The following is a 10,356-nucleotide window of genomic DNA, read 5'->3' as shown; positions in this document are numbered from 1 at the left end:
GTAACATTGCAAAGGATTATGCAAGAAATTCAAAAAATACAAGTAAGAACAGAGAGCATTGAAAAGAAAATGGAGAATATTGAACAAAAAACAGAAAAAATAGATGAAAAATGAGAATATTTACCAAATGATGATGAAATTTGAGAACAGAATTCAAAAAATTGAAGAAAAGGATGAACAAAGAGATAAGAAAATTGTTGATATTGACAGCAGATTGAGAGTGGTTGGAAATGACAGGAGTGAAATATTGAAATTGGAGATTGACAGATTGGAACTTTACCTCAGACTCCAAAACATAGAAGAAGAAAAGGGAGAAAATTTGGCAGAAGTAATGAAAGAAATTCTGGCAGAAGCATCGGTGATAAATGTTAGGAATATAATCTAACTGTTGGGTTGGCAATATATAAATCATGTAACAATGCTGTACCTGTTTCTTTAAATCATGCTGTAAATGTGATTGGTTGCTGTTTCCTCAATTGGCCATAAGATGGAGCCAGAATCACTGTTAGATGCTGATCTAATCTGAGTGTTTGGAAGCTGGCTGTTAGAAGTGCCATATAGTGATCAGCATGGGGTATTGTAAGTTTTGCAACTGCTAGCAAACTTTGTGTACCAGACTGTTTGTATGATTATGGACTATGTTATTTGGATTATCCCTTAGCTGAAAGACGTTGATGACTGACTGTCTTAACCGTGTATAACTTGGACTGTTTGATGGACTCTGATACCTCTATTTCCATGAAAGTAAAAGCCTATTTAAACTGCAGTGTCTCTGTATGCTGATTTGTGTGTTCTCCAACACCACTATCACAACACTTCTCTGAACGCACTCGCTCTCCCAAGCGGGAGCTTACCTAACAATAACCAAAGGGAAGTTGATGGAAGGAACAGATGGAGGGTTTCGAGTCTTTACAAGATATGTAATGAAAAACAAGTTGCCAAGAGAAGTCCATATAAGATCTACCAAGAAAGCAATTAGAACACAAATACTACAAATGGCAAGAGATATAAGATTGCATTACTATTGGAAGGATATAGGATGATGTAATGAAATGTTATAATAAAAACTAATTTAAATTTAGTTAAATTTAGAATATTAGGCATAAAATAATGTTATAGTCAAACAAAAGATTAACAATGATAATAATGTGTGTGTGTATGTGTGTGTGTATATATACACACACACACGATTGATAATATGAAATTTTATACAAAGTGAGGACTATGGAGAGGATGCTCAAAAGTTTTGTAACTAAAGATAAACAATTTTATATAGAATATAATATAAAAATGTAATATTGCTGGATGGTTTTAGGATGATGTAATGAAATGCCATAATATACATTTATTTTAAATTTAGAATATCTCACATAAAAGGATGTAATAATAGTTATAGTCAAATGAATGTTTAATAATGATAATAATTGTATAGATATATATTAGATTGATGATATGAGATTCTATATAAATTGCAAGTGAAGACTTTTGTGAGGAAGCACAAAAGCTTTGTAACCAATCAACATACTGTATGTAACTGGAGGATGGTTTTTATGTTTTGTGTGTGTTTATGTTTGTTTTAAAATTATTATATATATACTGTATATACTCGAGTATAAGCCTAGTTTTTCAGCCCACTTTTTGGGCTGAAAAAAGCCGCCTCGGCTTATACTCGAGTCAGTGAAAAATTTGCCCGAAATGGAGGAGAAAAAGGGGCGGGGCCATGCCGCTGGGTGACACTCGTGAATGGCCCAGTGCCCCTGTGAGTTTCCCCTCCCTCTGTGTCAGTTTGCCGCGCAGCGCGCACCGCACCATCCCCCCTCCTCACGTTCTAATGTAATGCAGGGCTGTCTTACGATTCCCCTTCCTCCCCCTCCTGCCGCTCTGCAACGATGTCCCACCTCCTCCTTGTTATGGCAAGCAGCCACATAGCGATGTCCCACCTCCTCTGGTACAGTGATCCAATGATAGGAATCACTGTGCCGTGTGTCATAGGAGGCGGGACATCATCATCACAGCGGGACATCAGCATCATGAGGTGAGTGAAGTATTTCATTGAATACACCGCTAGTTTACTGTTTTTCTTTGAAATAAATATTCAAAAACATTATTGGTATCTATTTTTATTTTTGAAATTTACCGGTAGCTGCTGCATTTCCCACCCTAGGCTTATACTCGAGTCAATAACTTTTCCAGTTTTTTGTGGTAAAATTAGGTGCCTCGGCTTATATTCGGGTCGGCCTATACTCGAGTATATACGGTATATATATATATATATAAGTGTGACCTTCCTCCCACACTTGGGCATACCAGGGGTTGTGACTTTAAGTATATACCTCCCACCCTGGCTGGCTGATAAAAGGAGTCGTTCTCTGTAGCTCAAATGGTTAACTCCCTGCCTGGGAGGCAATAGAGCACAGGTTCGAATCCCAGTAAGGATATGGCTAGCTGATGAGAGCTAAATAGCTTGAAATAGATCTATACTAGTCTTCCTTTATTTATTTATCAGCACAAATAAAAACACAAATATAACAAAGGCAACAGTAAAAATATTGGGTTTCTGTCTGGATGGACTCTTGTGACGAGCCTAATGACAGAGAGTGGAAGTGTGACCTTCCTCCCACACTTGGGCATACCAGGGGTTGTGACTTTAAGTATATATATATATATATATATATATATATATATATATATATATATATATATATATATATATATATATATATATATATATAAAAGAAAGCCTCAACTGCCCTTCCTCCTTGCAGTTCTGATCAGCTTCTTACCCTAGATCATCCAGCTTCTAGGCTAGAAGCTCAATGCAAGATAACTTACAATATGCATGTACTCAATGGAGGAGCACAAGGGCAGAAAAGAACAGAGAGAGACCTGAACTGCTGGTTCCCATTAAGCCTCACGCCTGGAAATCCACTCTTTCCTTGTATCAAGTGATTGTCAAGCTCTTGCAGTTGATTAGGAACTGAAAATATTCTTCTCCCTTCCCAGGTCAGAGCACCCTTGGCTTGTTTTTCCCAACTCACCACCCCATCCTAGCAATTAAATGTTATTAACTCACTTTTCTAAACAACTACTGCATATGAGAGAGCTATAGATATGCACTACACAGCAAACAAGCAAATGAATTATGATGTCATGATGCAGATCTAACTTTCATATTTGTATAGTGATACTGAGGACAAGCACATAAGTCACAAAGCTTTTTTATAAGCAAACTCTCTGCTTATAAAATGACACCCAGCAATGCCTACCTGGCAGAGGTGGGATTCAACCAGTTCTGACAGGTTCTGGAGAACCAGTAGCAGAAATTTTGAGTAGTTCGGAGAACCGGGAAATAGGCTGGCTCTGTCCCCGTTGCCTCCTAGCTGATCTTCTTTTGTTGCCCTGAACAGGAGAACTCAGCTGGAAAGCAGGTTAGTGGGGTGGGGAGGGAATGCGGATTTTGCAATAACCTTCCCCCAGGAGTGGGGAGGGAATGGGGATTTTGCAGTATTCTTCCCCTACCACGCCCACAAAGCCACCCCCACCAAGCTATACCACACCACAAAGCCACACCCACAGAACCGGTAGTAAAAAAAATTGAATCCCACCACTGCTACCTGGTACCTACTTTATCATGCTTTCAGTATTAACTGAACATATTTGTTTGTTTTCTCAGATATTTTTTTAAAAATATTTCTTTTTCAAAAATTCTTCTGACAGCTCTTAGAACTGCCAATCTATTACTAATAACAGTAATATATTACTATTTTGTTAATAATTTCACTTTTAATGATTTTAATAAAATGCAATTTTATTTGCTGATAATTCGACTATACTGTTACTATATTAGCGCTTACATTATTGTACGATATACTTTCAATATATCTTTTATGTTAACCATAAAATTGTGGTTTTGGCACAATTTAGAAATATAATACATAAATAGTATACAATAGTGGGGAAGCTCACTAAGCCTACTGTGAAATCACTACAAAGAGGGGGGGGGGAATGAGGCAGGAATGGTGATCTGGACAATTTCATTTTGACAGCACTAATTCCAGACTATGCATTTTGTATCCTCTAAAAAGACTTGCCATTATTTAGAGTAAATCCTGGAAGGCCTTGAATTTTAACTTCAGGTGGAAAGATTACAGGTCTAAATGTCTTTAATAGTCCTAAGAATATTGACAAATCTCTTTATAGCTCCTTTTAAAAACTTTAAGAAGAATGTTGTAGTTTGAAATTGATGGTGACGAGAAATTAGGATCTTGGTTGCATTTGGTAAAGGCCATTTTTTCTAAAAACTGTTCTATTGGTTTTCCTTGGTTTTTCTAAGATATATCTCTCTAGCTGCTCTGGCCCTGTGGAACGATCTATCCATACAGATCCGGACCCTTTCCATTCTCTCGGCTTTCCGAAAAGCCACCAAAACCTGGCTGTTCCAGCAGGCCTGGGGCTGCTGAACAATGTCCAGCCCCATCTAGACAGAATGGATGGTGTGTTATTTTTAAAAACTGTATCTTTTTATTCCTAATTTTAAACTTTTTATCTTGTCTCTGTAAGCCACCCAGAGTCCTACGGGATTGGGCGGCATACAAATTTATTAAATTTCAATTTCAATATGAATCAATAAACTTTTCTACAAATACCATAACTGTTACATAAAGGATTCATATAATGTGTTTCTCTGTATATGTGTTTTAAAAACAACAATTCTGCTGTACAGGCTAAAGCTTTAAATCATTTGGAGATTTAGCATCTTTCTTCAGCATTCAAGGCCCTCTAGTGCCAGCATTAGACGTTGCAATTTATTTGCATAAACCAGAGACCAACGATTCCTATGCATTAGAATTACATTTTGATCAAGCACAAGCAATTATCAGGCTTCGTTCAGATAATTATAGATACCACACTGTCATTTCCTTTTTTGGTTTTTAATGTTGTTTCTTTAATCTCTCACAGCATAATGCAATCTTTTACTTGCTTGGATGTTTTCATTTATACTTAACACAGAACTACCGTTACCTTATAGTTCAGTCCTATTGTGTTAACATTGATACATGTTCCAAATGCAATGAGGCTTATTCCCAAATAAGTATGAAATATATCTCAATTGTCTGGCAACCATAGAACATGTCATCAGTTATACTCTGCATTTAGTCAGAATTTAAACAGAACCCCCTTCCTTTCTCAGTACCATATTTCCTTACAATGAATTAGCAGTGCTGCCTTCTTAGCACTTTTCCCATTCATCCTTATCTGCTGTCCAATCTCTACATATGACTCAACACCAAACCTATTACGTTATAGCTCACCACTCACCCTCCTAACTCTTACATGTTTACTAGACTAGGTGAGTCTACTGCAACAACTAGGTAAGGCAACAATTAACCTTTCAAGAACACAATATATGTTGCTTCTCATAGATACAGTAGTTAAAGAAAAGAACAACATTTTTATTTTAGTCTTCACACTAGCAAAGAATAAACATAGGAAAGTCCACGCCAAATGTTACTTTGTATTCATTTTTTAAAAAATGGCTACAGTAAATTCTGCTTAACAAACAAAAGATACAGAAGCTATTCATAAGTAATGTATATAAGCAATTAGATTTGTGAAGCATCTAATTGTATGTGACATTGCCAACTATTTTTTTTTTGTCCTGCTTTCAAAGTCTTCACTGGCGTGTTCTCAAGAGACCACCCCTTCCCATCATTACTTTACAAACAGCTCATCCTTTAATGGTTTCTTTTTCATGCTGACTAAAGATGTGGCAGGAAGCCACTGTTACTAAATATATTCATCTCTCTATCTGACAGTACTGATAGTACAAAGCAACTTGTATGACAAGGAGTTATAAGAAATGCAAAAAGCTAATATAAGCAAAAAGTTATTTCCAATCATTAGTCTGATGGCAAAAAAATGATGTTTAAAAATCTTGCATAATTGTGAAACAGAAGCTTACATTGAGCTTCTAAGATGAAAATTTGATTTTTTGATGATCATGATTAAATGGAATATATATCTATATCTATATCTATATCTATATCTATGTCTGTCTGTCTGTCTGTCTGTCTGTCTGTCTGTCTGTCTGTCTGTCTATCTATCTATCTATCTATCTATCTATCTATCTATCTATCTATCTATCTATCTATCTATCTATTAGTATGAATGGGAAGGCTAAGTTTTAGGAATGCTTTTGTCCTGGTGAAAACTTGTATTTTTTAAAGTGTTGATCTAGAACAGGTATGCCCAACCTGCAGACCATATGGCCCTGGACAGCTAGTAATGCAGCCCCATAAGATTGTAAACTTTTAACATTATTATGTGATTTGGTATACATTAACTATATTACTTATTTTATATGTGGTCCAAGATAACTCCTCTTCACTTAATGTGGCCTAGGCAAGCCAGAAGGTTGGACATCCATGCTCTAGAGACAAAACAAGCCACTCAGGTTTCTATAGACATTTATTTCTCTGCATTTCAACTATGCTACCTGCATTCTTGAAATACACAGTGCCTAGTATCATGGCTACTTTGAGGTTTTGACCATTTAAAAAGAATTAATGTCTTGATCATTTTTCTTCATCTGAACATTCACATTGTACAATTACAGCTATTGTCTTTGTTGAATATATTGCTTCTGGTACATACCCATTGATTTAAAAACAAAATAAATTGTGTTATTGTAGAATGAAAAACCCGATTTACTTAACAGTGGTTTCCTCCCCCCAAAAAGAAGTTTGCATATGAACACCATGGCTAATATAGCAATATATAATGCCTAGAAAAAATGTAGGATCCTCTCAATCAAAGGATACAACATATGTAGGAAATAGACAGCATGTGATGCAGAAATTTTACTAGCAATGTCCAAAATGTCATGTGAAAGAATATGCCATGATATAAAAGTATAATTTTTAAGATCCTTTTTCGATTCCACTTTCTATATCTTAGTTATTGTTTGGTACATATACAGAATTCAAGTTACTATTTTTCTATCATTTGATTATTATTTCAATAAGGTTTAACAAGAATAAAAGAAAACATTTCATTTCATTTATCTCTCTCTTTTCTTCTAAGACCTTAATTCTTTTAAATGTGGTGACTTCCTTCTACAGTGCCTTATGATTACTGAGTGTATGACTGGCCCAACATTATCCAGTCAGTATCCACAAATGGAAATGGAGTCACTTGCTCTCTGCACTACTGGTCTAAAACTTTTAGCCATTCTGTCTCGCTCTATAAAACATTCCCATTCCCATTATTAATATCCAGAAATGCCTTGTATATTATAATATGTAGAAAACATTTTGCTATGGTTTGATTGAAGATTTGAGTCTTTGGAATATTCTCATGTGGGCCCACATATGACCATTTCTTTACAGACTCTGGAATTGTGTAGCATTCATTCTCATAACAATCTGGATTTAACTCATGGCCTGTTTCTAAACTAAAAGCACGCCAATTTAACATACTTACAAATATTTTGTATTTGTATAATTGTTTTTGCTTTTTCCTTTCACAAGCAGCTGACATGAGTAATATGATAGCAAGAATAATCTCAGTAGTACTGAACTGGTTTAGAACCAAAGTATGTTATACCCATAGAGGACTATCCATTCTCTTGAAATAGGCATTGTAGGCAAATGGACTATAATGGAACATACATCTTAAGAGAAAAATTGTGCTGGAAAAATGATATGATGATATCCTCAACAAAGTTTCATATATCATTATATTCATTCCAAATTTCTTTTGGAAAAAACATTACAGTGGCCTTACCTGCCAAACAAACAGCTTTTTCCTCACTGTTTAGTCTATGAATCATGTTCCCCCAACAGCAGATAATCTTGTTATTCCAGTATTATTATACTCCAATTCAGGCTCTTTTCTCAGTGCCCTTTAGAGCTTGAAATGATGTTAAGGGGTAAATTTAGTATCAACTAGTAAGTCTCCTATCTCTCATTTCTTAACACCTAATTCCACACAAAAAAAGAAACGCAATATATTTGGACCACGTAGCACTACTACTTTGAAGATGCTTCAGTAACCTCTGGGAATACCGTAATTAGAACTGCAAAATATAAACAATGTAAATATTAAGAGTCAAGTCACGAAATTAAAATAATTACTGCATAAGAGGCACATGCATATAAACATGTAATCATGTTCATGTTTTTCAGCCATTTCTGGTTGCTCCAACAACTGCAGTTTGGTTTACAATATATTTGATATAACTGCATACAATAATTATAGATTCTGTTCAATTGGTTGTCCTGGAAAGTATTTAGTGGCCTTTTCAAAAAACCATTTATTGTGATTCATGACTAACATATAAAGTAAAATAAACTCAATTATAAATGATTAAGTCTAAACAGAACATTCAAGTTGCAGTATAATTGCAAACAGTCCATAGTTCACCTAATGTACAGATTTCTGTACCGTATATACATTGACTATCGGTATCTTAATGTTACAAGCCATAACACAAAATTTGTGACATCAACATTATTTCTGACAAAAAGAAATAAAATATAAAAGTCATAACATTTTTAAAAGAAAGAATAATAGAAAAATATTATAATAATATATATTGCAGAGTTAATTCTTTCAAACATTTCAGGAAAGGGGAGAGACATTCAACAAACTGTTCATGCAAGTTTCCCTTACAGTGCAGCAGAAGATATCAAAATGAATCAGATTAAAGGCTCCCTTATATATAAAGATTGTAAGATCTATCTATCTATCTATCTATCTATCTATCTATCTATCTATCTATCTATCTATCTATCATCTATCTATCTATCTATCTATCTATCTATCTATCTATCTATCTATCTATCTATCTATCTACCTACCTACCTACCTACCTACCTACCTACCTACCTACCTACCTACCTATCTATCAAATTTACATGGCCATTCATCTCACAAGAAATGATTCTGGGCAGTGTATAATAACAATAAAAATAAACACGCCAGTCATATTTAATGCACACACATACACACACTCACACTCACACACACACCAGTGGTGGCTTCCTACTGGTTCGGACTGGTTCAGCTGAAACGGTAGTGGTTTGGTGCCCTGGGTCACTGGAATCGGCAGCGACCCAGACCTGCTATGCCTCCGAACTGGTTCTCTGTTTTTTGCTTCTGAGCATGCGCAGAACAATTTTTATTGCACTGCGCATACGCACACAGTGTGCATCAAGCGAGTACAAGGCACAACCATGAGCAAACCAGCAGTAGTGACTGCCGGAACCCACACACACACAAACACAGTTCCCAGTTGAAACAATAGCATGAAGGGCCAGGATACCTTCGAGACCGCTTGCTGACACATACCTCCCAGCGGCCGGTAAGATCCCACAGATTGGGCCTCCTTCAGATGCTGTTGGCCAAACAATGTTGGCTGGCGGGCCCTCGGAGGAGAGCCTTCTCTGTGGCTGCTCCGACTCTTTGGAACCAGATCCCCCCGGAAATCCGGACCATACCCACTCTCATGGCCTTCAGGAAAGCCGTAAAAACTTGGCTGTTCCGGCAGGCCTGGGACTGTTGACATCACTGCTGAGGTCCGGCCCCGACTAGAATTAATGTATGAGGGGTGTCTGTTGTTTTTAAATTGTTTTGTCGTTATGTTTTTTTTTATATTTCTTGTAAGCCGCCCAGAGTCCTTTGGGATTGGGCGGCATATAAAAACCCCAAATAAAAATGAAAAAAAAATGAAACAGGGGTCACCAATACCTGGGCCATGGCCCAATACCAGGCATTGAGACTTTTGGAACTGGGGCATGAAAATGGCAGGCAAGCACATGCATGCATCCCCACCCTTGGAAGCAGCATCTAAATTTTGATCACATGACCAGGAAGATACTGCAATGGTCATGGCAAAACCAGCCATAGGTCACTTTTTTCAATATAACTTTGAACCATTATTAAATGAATGGTTGTAAATCGAGGATTACCTGTATACAGGTTGTGTTTTTGTGTCATTGTGTTCATATGTATTCTTCAATTGATGAGGAGCGGCATCAGTTATTCATTATAAGATTATGAATTTTAATTAAGAAAACTAATTGCTTTCTATATAAGCCTACCTTGTAAGCTGGTCACTGTGGCACAAAAATCAGTGTGAAGCCATTTTATAACATTAAGACTAACTCAAGTTAGTCTTAATGTGGCACCAGGGCGCTCTATTATTAAATGTAGGAAATATTCCTCCAGTTTATACTAAATATCTTGAATCCAAAGTTGAAGCTCCACAGAAAACAAATAAATTGATAATCTTACTGCAACCATGACTAAACTTAACAAAACAAGCCGAAGTTAACCGGTCAGATGGCTGTAATT

This window comes from Thamnophis elegans, chromosome 7 (genome assembly GCF_009769535.1).
Source record: "Thamnophis elegans isolate rThaEle1 chromosome 7, rThaEle1.pri, whole genome shotgun sequence".
Lineage (NCBI taxonomy): Eukaryota > Metazoa > Chordata > Lepidosauria > Squamata > Colubridae > Thamnophis > Thamnophis elegans.
The sequence above is the reverse complement of the archived record's forward strand: the minus strand, read 5'-3'. Positions refer to the sequence as shown.